The sequence below is a fragment of the Oncorhynchus masou genome, chromosome 10, assembly GCF_036934945.1.
Source record: "Oncorhynchus masou masou isolate Uvic2021 chromosome 10, UVic_Omas_1.1, whole genome shotgun sequence".
In the NCBI taxonomy this organism is placed as follows: domain Eukaryota; kingdom Metazoa; phylum Chordata; class Actinopteri; order Salmoniformes; family Salmonidae; genus Oncorhynchus; species Oncorhynchus masou.
Window position 1 is genome coordinate 10,879,817 of NC_088221.1, and position 17,334 is coordinate 10,897,150.

General features: G+C 42.1%; 1 protein-coding gene across 1 annotated transcript in view; it reads left to right on the forward strand.

The window, feature by feature from the left end:
• Positions 1-362: 362 nt before the first annotated feature.
• LOC135547126 (growth/differentiation factor 8) overlaps positions 363-17,334 on the forward strand; it is an 87,511-nt gene continuing 70,539 nt past the window's right edge. The window contains exons 1-3 of the mRNA XM_064975829.1: positions 363-450; positions 10,136-10,220; positions 10,361-10,441. The gene's annotated coding sequence lies outside the window, so the exon portion shown is untranslated. The remainder of the gene's footprint in view (positions 451-10,135; positions 10,221-10,360; positions 10,442-17,334) is intronic.

Genomic DNA, 17,334 nt, shown 5'->3' on the forward strand with positions numbered 1-17,334 from the left:
CAATGAGTGGTTTGGAAGGAATTAGTATAGTGGCTAACTGCAAGCATTGCAAAGCAATCACTAGCCTGCTATTCAGTGGAGTGGGTTTGTGGTTCCAAGTCTGGGATTAAGGGTCCATTTTCCAAATTTAAAAGGATAAACATTCAACATTGTCCATGCTTGTCAATCCAGCATGATTTCTGCCGCGCTCAAAACAACTGTAAACTCAGAACTGTGAAATCTGACTTCAGTGAGTTCAAGAGAACTGGGAACTCTGGAAAAGAATTAGCCTTGACTGGGAACATGCATTTTCAATGGTCATCCAACTCGGAATTGCAAATCGGGAACCCTGTCCTCTTTCTAGAGCTCTGACCCGAAGATCACTGACGTCATCATAATTCGACCTTGTTTTTTTTGAAAGCACCATACATCCAGAGAACGCAAGACTGATGACAAGATTTGTTCACGAAGGTGAGTCCAAAGAATGTATTGTATGCTGCTGCATAAATGATATAATATGCCAGGGAGTCGTGTATACTGTAGCTAAGAAAGTAATACTAAGTGTATGTTGTGTAGTAAACTGTTAGTAGCCCATGTGCCTCACTCTAATAATTTGGTCCCTAAATAGATTTTTAGGTTTGCCCCACCAAGATTTACATGCTAAAATCGCCACTGCCCTGGGATGTCACATGCATCACACTTATATCAATCAGTACACTCCTAAAACCTAAGCATACGAAACTTCTAATACATCAAATAAGCCTCACGTATTAAAATAACAATTCAATTTTATCTGGACTAAATTTGACACCAATTGCCCCCCTCCCCATTCAAAAACTCCTCACTTGCTTAATAATTAATGATCTGCTTAACGTAGACAGATTTTGGGCACAGAAACCCCACTCGCGTAGCCTCTTCCTCTGTTGAACGTGAACTTGCAGAGAGGTTTGAAGTAGTGATGGGAAAACGAGGCTTTCTGAAGCCTTTGGGGCTTTCACCAAATTGTGCCGGAAAATGACTCAAAGCTTTTAACACAATGTACATTAGTGACATCTGCTGGTCAGCAATAAACACCATTTGCTGTTCAGATAGAGGTATGTATTACTGTTAGGTTTGCCTCTAGCACAGGGCCCGCGCCAGAACGAATCTGTTGGACGGGCATTTGATATCCATAGGGGGGCACGTTTTTGTCACGGGATCTCCTTTTTGGATATATGTAAATATATACATATATATATATATGGAACAGAAAGCATTGGTGTTGGAACCCGGTATAAGCTTATTTTTATAACTTCAAAATAAAACATTAATATCGTAACCATCAAGACTCGGTCAGCAAGATGCATGGTCAAATTACGAAAACATCAGTAGCCTAAACATCATTACAGGCGCTAAGTATGCTTGATAATAGTGAAAATCATCACAAAAACAATAATGGCATAATGAATACAAGTCTATATATGACAGCAGTCCAAATTCAATTATCAGTTGGAGCATGTCCATGTCACATAGCCTTAACAATAAAAGCAATTGAGTGTTGCTGATTTTGTTTCTTGCTTGAGATGTAGGGCCTGCTTTCTCAGTGATGACATGTTGTGTTCATGGTGGTGTGGTCACCTGCTCAGTTCGCACAGTTCTGGCTTTTTTCCCCGCTTAGTCCTCATTGGTTTAGGTTCAGGTTGAGGCTCAGAATCAGCAGAATACTCACCAGAAGATGTCATCATGATTCATTTCTTCACCCACAATCCGAGGCATTTTCATTCAAATGTTTTAGGAACGTTAACGAGTGCATCCGTTCGTCTTGGTCTTCTTGCCATTGTAAATGACGCACGCTCTCACTGGGTACTCCAAGTAGGCCAGAGTAGATTGTCATAGTACATAACATTTTGAGATTATAGTTAGAATATATAAATACAATAGAATGGCCCGTTCTGTTCTTCATTTACAGCTGCTGAATACATGATTATGCACCTTTGCTTCCCCTCGCTCATCAACTCCTCCATTCTCCCCCATCATACTTTAGCCTATACTTAATTTATTTAATCTGTAATTATATGTGTGAAATTCGTTTCGGTATAGTTTAGGTTCACTTTCGAGGCAATAATCGGGGTGATTATCAACTCGGCACAGCATCTTCAACTATTGGGAGAAAAAGTGGAGCAGGCAGGTCTTATTGTCGAGAGGAGGGGCAATGGGGAAAACCCTATAAAAAATTACATGCCCTCCTAAAACTGTCTATAACATCAGTTCTGTTTGTGATATTATGATTCTAACAACGACAGTGTGTTATATAGATGTATTTATTTAGGAAAAGTCAAGGACAGAGGGGGGCATGACTTAAAATGGCAGAGTAATAAAACTAATTTAAATTAATGAGCAGTCCAAATGACTGCTTTAGCGGTTATATTGTGGGCTTTATAGTAATGTAATTTAACTAACTGTATTGGCCTACCTTTTAATGTGCCATGAGCACAACCTGTCATGATGTTTTCATCTGACTGTAAAACAAATCACTTTGTTGCACGCTTGTCAAAAATTGCATCTGATCGACCGCATCAGCGCCCTTCTGTGTTACAATATGTAGCCCATGTATCTGACACGGTCTGACAAAAAAAAAGAGAATGTCATGAAATACTCTTTAGGTCCAGACAGCATCAGATATGCCTACATGGGTTACAAATACTGATACATAGAGTCTTTGTTTCGCTTGCTCGGATACTTTATCTGACAATGATGGGTCTTTCTGTCGGCGTGCATCTCGGTCAAATAAATTATCAATATTTTATTTGAATGGGCAAGAAGGTATGGTAGGGTGGGCCGGAAGGTACATTAGGGTGGACCAGGCCCCTTAAGGCCCGCCCATAACGCAGGCCCTGCTCTAACAAGTTCACTATTTTTCAAAAACTGTGAATCCATGGCATTGTTTAGGATGCGACAAAGCTATAACATATAAATGACCCGACGCCTTATAGTTTGAGTGCTCTATCAGTCCCGACCCTACCTGCTGAGCTACCGTTCAGGTCTAACTTTGTAAGTAGGTGCACACAAGCGTTTCGTCATTATATCCAGTATCTGTTTATTTATAAAATACCTATCCAGGCATTGTAAGATCTGGCATGTGTCAGCAACGCCTGGTCAAAGGGACGCGCCTTATTTCCATATTCACTTGCTAGTTAGAACTAGGTAATTCTGAAATGCCCGACTGGCTAACAGGTTGAAAGCAGCAAGTGTATATCTACAACCAATTAGCAAGTCGGACATTTCCGCGTTTCCTAATTCAGACTAGGACTTGAATGTGGCATATGGTGCTTTCAAGACAACTGGGAACTCTGAAAAAAAATAAGGTCAAATCATGACGTCAGTAATCTTCATGTCAGAAAGTCGGAGCTCTAGAAAAAGGCCCGAGTTCCTGAGTTGGATGACTATTCAAATCAATTTTCTCTGTCAAAACATTTTTTTTTTACCGAGTTCCCAGTTGTTTTGAAACCACCAAAGTCGAAAGTCGGAGATTTTCCGAGTTCCCAGTTGTTTTGAACGCGGCACCAGTTGTCTTGAAAGCGCAATAGGTCTGCCCTTCAGCAAGCTTGCTATCGGTGTTTAGAAATCGGACATCAACAAATGTAATCTGTGACACAGTAGCCTGCGCACAGTAGCCTACACAACCGCAATGATATGATACATGGAAAACGTTAACAATATGAAATCATGTTAAGATACGTGCATTTACATTTTTTATTTTTTTATTTTTTTATTTCACCTTTATTTAACCAGGTAGGCTAGTTGAGAACAAGTTCTCATTTGCAACTGCGACCTGACCAATATAAAGCATAGCAGTGTGAACAGACAACACAGAGTTACACATGGAGTAAACAATAAACAAGTCAATAACACAGTAGAAAAAAAGAGAGTCTATATACATTGTGTGCAAAAGGCATGAGGAGGTAGGCAAATAATTACAATTTTGCAGATTAACACTGGAGTGATAAATGATCAGATAGTCATGTACAGGTAGAGATATTGGTGTGCAAAAGAGCAGAAAAGTAAATAAATAAAAACAGTATGGGGATGAGGTAGGTAAAATTGGGTGGGCTATTTACCGATAGACTATGTACAGCTGCAGCTATCGGTTAGCTGCTCAGATAGCAGATGTTTGAAGTTGGCGAGGGAGATAAAAGTCTCCAAATTACATGCAATTTTTTGCCACAGTGTGAGTGATTTCACTACACAATTATTCTGAGTTTCCGCAAAGCCCTCAAGTTAATTTCGATGCCAGTTGTTCGATGCACCCTCCTCTACAGTGATGTCTCCACGAATCTCTACACTCACTGGCAAGAACTGACAGAATTTCGGACCAATTACATGTGCACTTTCGATGCTCCTACTTTCTTTCGATAAGATTTGGCATGGATCCTCAGATCCTCAAAAGGTTCTACAGCTGCACCATCGAGAGCATCCTGACGGGTTGCATCACTATCTGGTATGGCAACTGCTCGGTCTTCGACCGCAAGACACTACAGAGGGTAGGGCGTACGGCCCAGTACTTCACTAGGGCCAAGCTTCCTGCCATCCAGGAACTCTATACCAGGCGGTGTCAGAGGAAGGCCCTAAAAATTGTCAAAGACTCCAGCCACCCTTGTCATAGACTGTTCTCTCTGCTATAGCACGGCAAGCAGTGCCGGAGCGACAAGTCTAGGTCCAAGAGGCTTCTAAACAGCTTCTACCCCCAAGCCATAAGACTCCTGAACATCTAATCAAATGCCTACCCAGACTGTTTGCATTGCCCCCCCCCCTTTACACTGTTGCTACTCTCTGTTATTATCTATGCATAGTCACTTTAATTACTCTACCTACATGTACATATTACCTCAATTTCCTTGACTAACCGGTGCCCCGCACATTGACCGGGACCCCTTGTATATAGCCTAGCTATTGTTATTTTACTGCTGATCTTTCATTATTTGTTACTTCTAATTCTTATTTTTTTTTAGGTATTTTTCTTAAAACTGCATTGTTGGTTAAGGGTTTCTAAGTAAGCATTTCACTGTAAGGTCTACATCTGTTGTATTCGGTGCAATTTGATTTGATTTGACACCGCTATTTCTTTTGACACACCCAGCCATTTTGGGCTGTAGTTACCCACTTCCAGAGAGGATCAGACCAGACAGGAAGAGACGAAGTGAGAGGTTTTACTCCGCCCAAAATCTTTCTAATGAAAATAAACCCATATGAGGTGAGGAATTTTTGTATGGAGGTTAATGAGCGAGTCGAATTTGTCAACAAAAAATGTAATTGCACATTTTCGATATGAGGCTTATTTGATCGAAGACAGGTTGTTACAAATCAATCAATCAAATGTATTTTTAAAGTCCTTTTTACATCAGTAGATGTCACAAAGTGCTACACAGAAACCCGGCCTAAAGCCCCAAACAGCAAGCAATGCAGATGTTTAAGCATGGTGGCTAGGAAAAACTCCCTACAAAAGCCGGAACCTCGGAAGAAACATAGAGAGCAACCAGGCTCTGAGGTGTGGCCAGTCCTCAGGAGTAAATGTCAGTTGGCTTTGCATAGCCGAGCATTCAGAGGTCAAGACAGCAGGTGTGGTAGAGAGAGAGGTTGTCAAAACGGCAGGTCCGGGACAAGGTAGCACGCCCGGTGAACAGGAGCAGGGTTCCATAGCCGCAGGCAGAACAGTTGAAACTGGAACAGAAGCACAACCAGGTGGATTGGGGACAGCCAGACGTCATCAGGCCAGGTAGTCCTGAGGCATTGTCCTAGGGCTCATATCCTCCGTTGAGGGGAGGGGGAGAGAGAGAATTAGAGGGAGGATACTTAAATTCACACAGGACACCAGAATTACACCATATATAACAGACTGACCCTAGCCCGTGCCAATATATCCTCCTAACACCGGCTTCGAGGGCATTATCACTTTTATACAACGGGTTACCAACATTAAAATAATGATTTACATATTTTCATAAAAAAAAAAAAATCGTACAATTTCATCCTTCCACGAGATATAGTCCCAACATAAATCTAAGGTTGCTACACAAATTGGCTGGACGTTTCTTCTATCAGTTTGGTAGCCAGAGACACGATCCAGTCGTTAAGTCTTTTTGCTCTGTATCTATGGATAATACCCAGTCGTTCGTTCTAAGTGTTCCATTGCCATACTGGCTGGAAATGTTCTTATCCCTTGCTTGCTAGCTAGCCAACTATGCCTAATCTTTCAGGCACGTCAAACAGTGTAGCCAGAATAACATTAAAGTAGATGCATTTGCATTTGTTTAAGCTGTTTTCTAGTGACATTTATTTGGATACATCCATAACAATTAGCTAATGATGCACGGTTTTGCCTGGCATAGAAAATGTGCTCTCTCGTCAGGACACTGTTATTCAGAGGAGCTAGCCAACAACACAGCTAACACAATCACTTCAAACTGAAGCTGAAAAGACTGCAAACTAGCTGCATTTAGTTTCATTTGACCTATTTTCTATTGACATTTCTTTGTATATATCCATAAAAATGATGCCAGCTGATTCATGATTTCGACTGACTGAGAAAAGCTGTCTGTCTGCCTGTATGTCTCGTCCCGACAGTTCATTACTATGGGACAGCAGGAGATTGATTCAATATTGAAATTCGATGTTTCAAATGTCGTTGAGAGACAGACAGAAAAGTTTATACAAATCTCTGCTGTTAAAAACCAAATGCTAGTCAAAAATACATTTGAGATAATGTCTAGATGTCTGGATATCAAATGTATAAATTGCTGGGCTGATGAGACAGTGGATTGCGCAGTCAGATGGAACATAGTAAATAGGCATTTCAACATTATAGATTTAGCCGGTGGTAATTTGTGGAATAGACACCGGCTGGAATGCGGTTTTAACCAATCAGCATTCAGGATTAGACCCACCCGTTGTATAAAATGCCAATTTACCACAGTTTAGGGCTGTTTTTTAGGCTTGATGCAATATATCACAACCCCCAAAGGTGACTTATTGTTACTATAAACTGGTTAACAATGAACTTAGAACAGTAAAACATTTTTGGGGGGTCATACCCATGGTATATGGTCTGATATACATTTACATTTAAGTCATTTAGCAGACGCTCTTATCCAGAGCGACTTACAAATTGGTGAATTCACCTTCTGACATCCAGTGGAACAGCCACTTTACAATAGTGCATCTAAATCATTTAAGGGGGGGGGGTGAGAAGGATTACTTTATCCTATCCTAGGTATTCCTTGAAGAGGTGGGGTTTCAGGTGTCTCCGGAAGGTGGTGATTGACTCCGCTTTCAGCCAATTCAGGGCTCAAACCACCCAGTTTATAAAACCCGTTTTTGCATGGACATTGCCATTGAGTGCTTCCATTTTAAAGTATCCAACTGGGTGGGGATTGATATGAGTTGGGAGCAATTAGCCAACGAAGAAGAAAATGGACTAATTTAAAACGGCTGCCCAAGTTGTCACAGACACCATAGAGTAACACTCTAAGGGTCATAATACCCCAAGGAAACGGTTCCAATTGTATTTCCACCATTTATTTTTCCCATATGGGATTTTAGAAAAACATAAAATAAGGGCTGTATTTCTTGTAGGCTTACCCTGGCGTTACGTTTTTCCAGGACAAGGTGACTTTTATCAATATATTTGCCTGTATTTACCCCAAAAATGTAATACTAATTAGCTGCTAAAGTGGCTATCATAAAGAACTACAAATTCAATGATGATCTGGACGAGACTACGAATCTCTGGATTAACTATCTAATGTTAGCTAAATGTAGTAATGAATAAATAGGCTACATTTCTTTAAATGGGCAATTATGTTAACTGTCTTGTGCAAGTTTTACATTGACAAAATACCTGTTAGCAAAGGTATCAGCTAGAGATGACGTGCAGGAGCTTGCAGGGATTTTTAGTTTTGCATGATGTCTACTTTGATGCTAATTGGCACTTTCGAATCTGAGAGTAAATAGAGCTGAATATATTCTTAAGTCACCTTGTCCTAGAGAGATTTACACAGTTATCAAAAGTAATGTCAGAGTAAACCTAAATGAAACACATCCCTTGGGGAAAATGAATGGTGGAAAACTTCTTGGAACCATTTCCCTGTTTGACCGCTAGGTTTTATGGGTATTATGACACCTCCATTGAAAATCAGGGTTATTCCACCAAATATTGATTTCTGAACTCTTCCTACATTAAAACATTAGTATTGTGTTGTTTAAAAATGAATAGGAACTTATTTTCCTTGCATTATTCGAGGTCTGACAACACTGCATCTTTTTTGTTATTTTGAACAGTTGTCATTTTCTGCAAATAAATGCTCTAAATGACAATATTTTTATTTGGAATTTGGGAGAAGGTTTGTCAGTAGTTTATAGAATAAAACCAAAATGTTAATTTTACCCAAACAAGTACCTACACATAGTAAATCCAGAGGAACTTTTTTTGTTTTGTTGCAGTGGTCTCTTCATGTTTTCCAGAGCTGTATATCTAGCTGATTATTATGAAGTAAAATGTTTGCTTTGTGTATCTCTTGTTGCGTCATTATTGTTGCCATTGTCCTGGCTGGAAGAAGGTTCATTGAATGGGCATATGCATCGTGGACAGTAGGGGGAGTGCAAGTGCTTCTCAAATGTAACATTTCATGCCTTCTCCACACTCGTCCTCATAAGAACATATTCAAGAGAACGTCCTTGGAGAATGCATTTGAAGCACGGTAGTAAGCATATTGAGAAACACCCATGATTTTGGTTCGTGAGTGTGTGTGATATTGGTGTTGGATAAGTATTTTCGACATTATAAAGAAAACCTTTTAGAAACAATGCAACACTGCTATGTTGATCTGATCCTTGCTGTTGGAAAACTACATTAGTGTCTGACTTTCGGCTGTCACCGATGCACGTCCCCCGACTTCACTCTTCGACTTTCGTTTACAGTCAGTCGCTTTCTCCTTACCCCTTAAGCACGCCCGATATCTTGACATTGCATTAGTCAAGCCACTTAGTCTTCCAACTGCAAATGATATGTTTCTCCAAAGTGACTAACAATAACCTAGCCAATTAACAATAATTGGTGGACTTCTCCATACTGCAATGCAAGGAAGAATTAAACAGCATTTTAGTTAGTCAAGCCTTATCTACCTCACCTCTGACATTTGTGAGCCAATGTAAAAGAGGTCAATATGTCCAAGTTTACACTGTCCACAGTTCATTGTCACATTTAATCTCTGTAAAAAAAAACATCTTTGTGTTCTCTTTAAGGTCTAAGGACAAGTGGTAAGCACTTGCAATTGATTGATCTGTGATCAATTGAGTTTTGAGACGGTTAGCTAGCTACAGTGTACAGGCTCAGGCTCAAATGTTGTAATACTCCCTCCACAGATATTAAGGGGGGGAGAGGCAGACATGCACGTTAAAAGCATTAGCTACATTAACAGCACCACATGTAGAAATGTGGTGTAGGAGAGTGATAGAAATCCTCATCCTTGGGTTTAGGAGCTAACAAATGAAGCTTGTTCTGCTACTACTACTTAACACCTGCATTGCTGTACCTAAAATGTTTCAGCTTGTGTTTACACTGCATCTGTGTGTGTTTGGGGGAAGATGTCAAGTCAGGCCAAGGTGCTGATGGAGAAAGTAGGGAATGCTGGGGTAATCACCTTGAATCGATCCAAAGCCCTGAACTTGATCCGACTCTCTCACTATCTAGGCTACCTGTCACTAGGGCCATGGGTCAAGGACAGGAAACCATATCAGATCCCCTACTGCAAACAACAGCAGCCAACTGTAGGAGTAATTAATTAAATGTGGCAACAGTTTGGCTAAACTGCTTACTGTTAAGGCCTCTATTCACAGTAGGGAATTGGGCGAGTTAAGGTTGCATTCAAAATCTTAAATGTAGAAAAACTTGTTTTAATGGCCGTGGAACGTGCAAATACTTATTTAAACACATATATATTGTGCAATATGCAACAACTATTCCATAGCTTGAATGCAATGAGAGTTACATTGGCATTCCAATGGGCAAATGTAGTAGCTTGTCGTGTATCATGGGTAAACCTAAGATGGCAGTCAGCATTGACTTACACTGATCCACATAATGTACTAAACTGTTTTGAATCTATTGCATGTTTCATCGTAGAAATGGTAGACGCACAAGGAGACTGATATGGTGATTATCAAAGGAGCCGGTGGGAAAACCTTCTGTGCTGGTGGAGACATCAGAGGTAAACAACAGACTGTTGAGATCCACAAACACACACACAGGATCTTGATTTGTACTGATGTGGTCATCTACATTTTCAAACGGGCGTCTTATCATCTCTGTGCTTTACTGAGTGTATTTTGTGATGTCATTTCCTCCTAGCTGTGACTGAAGCGGGGAAGGTAGGAGATCCCCTTGGTAAGGACTTCTTCCGTGAAGAATACATCCTGAACAATACTATTGGTACGTGTCCAAACACGCATCTTCCATGATTATGTAAGAGAGGGGAGAGTTTTACAACAAACAGTATGCCTGTGTAATACATAATGTTTGGTTTTCATTATGAACCTACAAGGACAGACCGTACTGTACATCCATTTTCTCTGATGAGACCAGTTATTTTTTGGGATCTTAGGAGCACCTGTTTCCCTCCTTTGGCTATCAGTGACACTTGCTTTGACTTATATTTTATATTTTAAGGAACATATCAGAAACCATATGTGGCTCTTATTGATGGGTTAACAATGGGAGGGGTGAGGATAAAAATATATTATTTTGCCCAGACCTCCGAGCATACAGATAGATGACGCAAGTTATTTATGCGGTGCATGTTTTGACCACCAGATGGCGACATGAGCGGGCATGATTAGCATGATTTCCTTGGAGCAGAGATGGAGTGTGGTCCTGGCTGTCACTGTAGCTTGTCTCAGTAATCTCCCTTGAAAAGGTTAGATGAAAATAAAAACAGGTAGGCTTCTAAACACAAACATGATTTGCCAAAACCCAACAAGATGGCAGATAAGTAGCCAGTAGCGGTGCATGGGTAAAATCACTGGGGAAGCCCCCCCCCCACACACACACACACCAATAAAAGCCATATTTAACTCTATGTGTTGTGATAATTGCATCGTTTGCTCTTTAACCTATTAGATCATATTCCTTGCAACTGTGCTATATAGGCATAAAGGCTGAGACATTAAGAATAATACAGTCAACCACACCTTTATTTGACATGACCTACAGCATGGTCAAGCAAGTTAATGTTTCCGACATTTTCGGACCACTAAACTACTATTGATTTAGAATCACCCTACACCAATGCCACCCTCCTCTCTTACATGTTGACGAAACGATCACTCTGTCATACATGCTTGTATTTTTCGTTGTCCTAGAATACCTGGCTAAAATGCTTGCTCGCTAGCCTAACTTCCATTCATGGGCAACATTATTTGGTTAGCCGTCTACATCTGGCTACATATTGAACTTCCATCCTCTCAGGCCAGGGGCACAACAATGTATGAATTAATGGTTAGATCAGAATCGCCATTATAATCATTGGCCAGTATGTACAATTATGTAAAACCTCTCCATCCATGGCTAATTTAGGAAGGGGCCAATTTTAGCTAGCTGGGTAACTATCCACCAGAGGACAACGAGATGCAACAATTCAAGTTTTTCTGTCAATTATGTATGCTCTCTATGGGATTTGATAGGAGTGATGTCAAATCCTTGTATACAAAATTAGCCAATCAGCATTGAGCTAAACTGAGCGAGCTCAACTGAGAATGGTCCTGGCACACAAAAAAATAGTGTCAAGGGAAGCTAGCTTGAATTGGCCCTTTCCCAGATGCTCGCTGGCTTCCCTTGCCTTCAATGCTATGGGTGGCTACAATGTCATACTCGTTTGGACCAGACAGTATCAGATAGATGGCCCACACATGGAGAGACAGGGGGGCTCTGTTTCTCCTGTGAGATACATTCAGCTTCTTGCGAATTGAAGAAAATGTATGAAACATAGACGAAATATAAATCATTTTGTTTTTTAATTGGGATTTTTTGGGGGGAAACCCTTGGCCACTATGAATACACACCACTGTAGGTAGCCAGTTGGGTCACAAACTAGACTGGGTATTTGAATATGTTGTCATTTTTTGAACATCATGTCCCCTTTTTGTGTGCAGAAATACTACATTTAGAATGTTTAGCCTTAGAGTCATCACCAGTGACCCAATTTCAGGTTCTTTGAAATGACTAATGTTCCAAAAACAAGGACTGATTTTGCCTTTGGTGGAAAACTTTTGTACTATACGTGCATTAGACTACCGTCCACAGCCGTATGAAAATGCTTTCATTTGCAAAGTTATGGCTCTGATATGGAGGAAATACTGATGGACATTTGATTTATTGCCCCTCATTCACTCTCAAGGAAGTACTTGTGTATTTCATTCCCTTCAAATGGAATTTACTCTAAAGGTTTTGATCATAGTTAAACTGTACACACCTCATTTACACAAAGGCCTCTCTGTCTAGAGTACAATTAATGTGCCCTTATGAGTTCACACACTGTTCAAGTCCTTTGATGACACCCTTTTTATAGCTGACAATAAAATGTGTCAGTTCACTCTATAATTTACAGACCTTACTGCAGGTGGCAGCCATGTGCTTAACATCCTGTAGTCCCTTTGTATTGTGAATTGATACCAAGGTGGGCTCTCATTGGTCGCGATGAGAAGTGACATAGACCAGAGCATGTTGCTGCCACTGTTTTTTCCCCATCCTCCTGTCAGACTTGCCCGGTATGTGAATTGATACCTTGTTGTCCTGCAGATGGTTAGAAGCGGAGAGGCACTAGCTACAGTTACTCAGACAGTAGACATAGAGCTGCTGCCGAAGACAGTCAATACAACCATGAATAGCGCGCCATCATACATTGTGATAGGAATGTGTGGAAGTGGTATGTCTGACAGAGTAGAAGCCAAGCCATGATTTAATATGAGTAGCCTAGATTGTTTTTGGAATAAAGGGTTAAAGAAAATCGCACTTATACGTACGCATTTCGATCCACTCAGAACCTTGTGCAGTCATTCCATGTTAGCGATGTATTATTTTGCCCAGCCCATAATGTGAAGTAATATGTGGCATGTGTATGCTGGATGAGACACTGTGGCAATAGTTTCACCCAGCTGTCAGACTGTCAGCTGTGTGTCCCCTCCCTTCCTCTTCCGGGTGCCCACCAAGTTCACTGAGCACAGACGAGCTGCGTGTGTCCATCAGGTTCAATGTGTTTTTGTCGGTATCCCCCTGGCAGGGTGGGGTCACGGAGAGGTGTGAGTCATTTAGATCGAGTGCACACACGGCACACAAAGATATGGCATATGAAAGGGTTTGACTCAGGCAGGCTACATTCAGACAAATCTTCTTGTATGGGGTGGCAGGTAGCCTAGTGGTTAGAGCGTTGGGCCAGTAACCGAAAGTTTGCGAGACGAAAATCCCCGAGCTGACAAGGGAAAAATCTGTTGTTCTGCCCCTGAATAAGGCAGTTCAGGGGCACTGTTCCTAGGCCGTCATTGTAAATAAGAATTTGTTCTTAACTGACTTGCCTAGTTAAATAAAATAAAAATAGGGTCACAGAGAGCTGTTCTGGATGACTGTGTGGTAATTATCTCGGTAGCTGATGTGAGCAAGGCCTTTAAACAGGTCAACATTCACAAAGCCGAGGGGCCAGATAGATTACCAGGACGTGTACTCAAAGCATGCACGGACCAACTGACAAGTGTCTTCAATGACATTTTCAACCTCTCCCTGACCGAGTCTGTAATACCTACGTGTTTCAAGCAGATCACCATAGTCCCTGTGCCCAAGGAAGCGAAAGTAACCTGCCTAAATGAATACCGCCCCGTGGCACTCATGTGGGTAGCCATGAAGTGCTTTGAAAGGCTGGTCATGGCTCACATCAACAGCATCCTCCCGGAAACTCTAGACCCACTCCAATTCGCATACTGCCCCAACAGATCCACAGATGATGCAATCTCAATCTCACTCCACACTGCCCTTTCCCACCTGGACAAAAGGAACACCTATTTGAGAATACTGTGTGGGAAGGGTAGGCAACAACACGTGTGCCCCGCTGATCCTCAAGACTGGGGCCCCTCAGGGGTGTGTACTTAGTCCCCTCCTGTACACCCTGTTCACCCACGACTGCGTGGCCAAACACGACTCCAAAACCATCATTAAGTTTGCTGACGACACAACAGTGGTAAGCCTGATCACAGACAACGATAAGACAGCCTATAGGGAGGAGGTCAGAGAACTGGCAGTGTGGTGCCAAGACAACAACCTCTCCCTCAATGTGAGCAAGACAAAGGAGCTGATTGTGGACTACAGGAAAAGGCGGGCCGAACAGGCCCTCATTAACATCGACTGGGCTGTATTGGAGCGGGTTGAGAGTTTCAAGTTCCTTGGTGTCCACATCACCAACGAACTATCATGGTCCAAACACACCAAGACAGTCGTGAAGAGGGCACGACAAAACCTTTTCCTCCTCAGGAGACTGAAAAGATTTGGCATAGGTCCCCAGATCCTCAAAAGGTTTTACAGCTGCACATTCAAGAGCATCCTGACTGGTTGCATCACCGCCTGGTATGGCAACTGCCCGACATCTGACCGTAAGGCGCTACAGGCGTACAACCCAGTACATCACTGGGGCCAAGCTTCCTAACATCCAGGACCTATATAATAGGCAGTGTCAGAGGAAAGCCCATAAAATTGTCAGACTCGTCACCCAAGTCATAGACTGTTTTCTCTGCTACCTCACGGAAAGCGGTACCGGAGTGCCAAGTCTAGGACCAAAAGGCTCCTTAACAGCTTATATCCCCCAAGCCATAAGACTGGTGAATGGCCACCGGACTATTTACATTGACAACCCCCCTCCATTTGCTTTGTACACTGCTGCTACTCACTGTCTGTTATCTATGCATAGTCACTTCACCCCTACCTACAGGTGCAAATGACCTCAACTAACATGTACCCCCACACACTGACTCGGTACCGGTACCCCCTGTATATAGCCTCGTTATTGTTACATATTGTGTTACTTTTTACAATTAATTTTTTACTTTAGTTTATTTGGTAAATATTTGCTTAACTCTTCAACTGCTCTTTTGGTTAAGGGCTTGTAAGTAAGCATTTCACACTATGGTCTACACCATAGTGTGACAAATAAAGTTTGATTTGACTTACCTTACTTAATTACTCACCAGTAAGGGGCAATATAGCCTACTACCTGGGGGCCTCCTGAGAATCTCAGGAGTCCTCTAAAGGATGTTTTACACCAAACATCTTTATCACGATTGTTTATACATTTGGGCTTCAAGTTTGTTCTCTGCATATTTCCATGGGGGGAAAGCGTGGATGTCTTAGCGATAGACAACTGGGAAAAATCATAAATTCAGTGGTTGGATGGTGAAAGCAAGTGTTATGGAAGCATTTTACCCCTGTCCAATCAGAACGATCTCCCCTGAGTTAGGGCTTGATTTATTGGACTGTCTTTTTTTTAATGGTGTGCCCACATCCCGGTCTAACACTGAAAACAATGACAAGCCTACCTGTTGGCCTGATCAAACACGACAGAGCCACTGGGCTATATTGACACAATTTCTAAACGTGTTATTTCAATCACCCTGCCACATTTTTTCAGATGTAAGTTGTATATTTTTTTAACTCTTAAGTACTTAACTCTAAACTGATAACTTGTAATGTCCCCTATCTTACATCAGATGATAGGCTCACCATTTAGTAATTTTAACTATCATTTAATCCAATTGCAAGAAATGCAAGATTCACATTTCAAAACTATTTTTTTATTTTTTTATTTCTTTAGTCCTGGTTAGAAAGAATAGTAGATGGTAAATATCCTTTTCTATACAGTATTTGACAAGAAGGAACATTAGTCCAAGTCACAGAATGGCACTGATCCAGACCCAAATTCAGTTACTGTTCTGTTCAATCGTTGGGCATCTTTTGAGTTCAATATCATTACATTAGACATTCATTAGACAGTCATGTATGCATTAGTGAATCAATCATACAATCAATTTGACTTCGGTAAAAACAATCTAACTGCATAACATAATGGCAGTCTGTCACACCCTGATCTGTTTCACCTGTCCTTGTGATTGTTTCCATCCCCCTCTAGGTGTCGCACATCTTCCCCATTATCCCCTGTGTATTTATACCTGTGTTCACTGTTTGTCCGTTGCCAGTTCGTCTTGTTTGTCAAGTCAACCAGCGTTTTTGTTATCAGCTCCTGCTATTCCCAGTCTCTTTTTTTTCTTGCCCTCCTGGTTTTGACCCTTGCCTACCTTTGCCCCACCTCTGGAATGTTGACCTCTGCCTACCCTGACCCTGAGCCTGCCTGTCGTCCGGTACTGTTGCCCAACCTAAGGTTTACTGACCCCTGCCTGCCTTGACCTGTCTATCGCCTGCCCCTGTTGGAATATTAAACCATTGTCAATTCGACGTGTCTGTATCTGGGTCTTACCTTGATTCCTGATAGTAAGAACTGGCCATTACTGATCCAGCAGATCCGGTGCCAGCTCAGTGTGCCCTCTTCTTCGAGCTTCAGCCACCCTCCTTCCCCTCGGATCATGCCAAGATAGCCTACCTCATCACGCTGATGTCCTGGAGGGCTTTCACCTGGGCTGCTGCAGTGTGGGAACAACAGCCAGTCTGGAGTGGTTCGTGGGAGAAGTGAGAGAGGTTTTTGATGCCCCATTCTCCGGGCGAGCGGACTCCCGCAGTGTAGCTGATTATGCGGTGGATTTCCATACTTTGGCAGCGGAGAGTGCTTGGAATCAAGTGGCACTGTCCCATATATTCCTGCACCGCGTCTCAGAGGGTGTCAAGGACAAGCTTGCAGCCCGGGGCGTTACCTACGGAGCTCAATTCCCTCATCGCTTGACCATCTGTATCGATGAGTGATTATGGGAACGACGAATGGAGAGGAAATTGAATTTCCAGGGATCCCACCTTGCCTCCAAGTCATCCCGGAAGCTCCCGATGGCCTCGTTGCCGAGAGAACCTGAAGCTTCCCGAACTGCCCGAGGGCTGCCAAAGATGGCCGAGTCACCTCCTCTTCATGAGCCTATGCCACTAGGCAGAGCTGGGCTATCGCCAGCGGAACGGCAATACAGGATTGACATGAGTTGTCTGTATTGCAGGACTCTTCGTCATTTCGTGTCCCCTTGTCCTTTAAAAAACCAGGCTCACAGGTAGGAAGGAGCGAGTACTCTGGTGGGCTATGGAGAACGTTCCTGTTGGGAGCGTCATTGACCAGAGCTTCCGGTACTGTTGCCCCA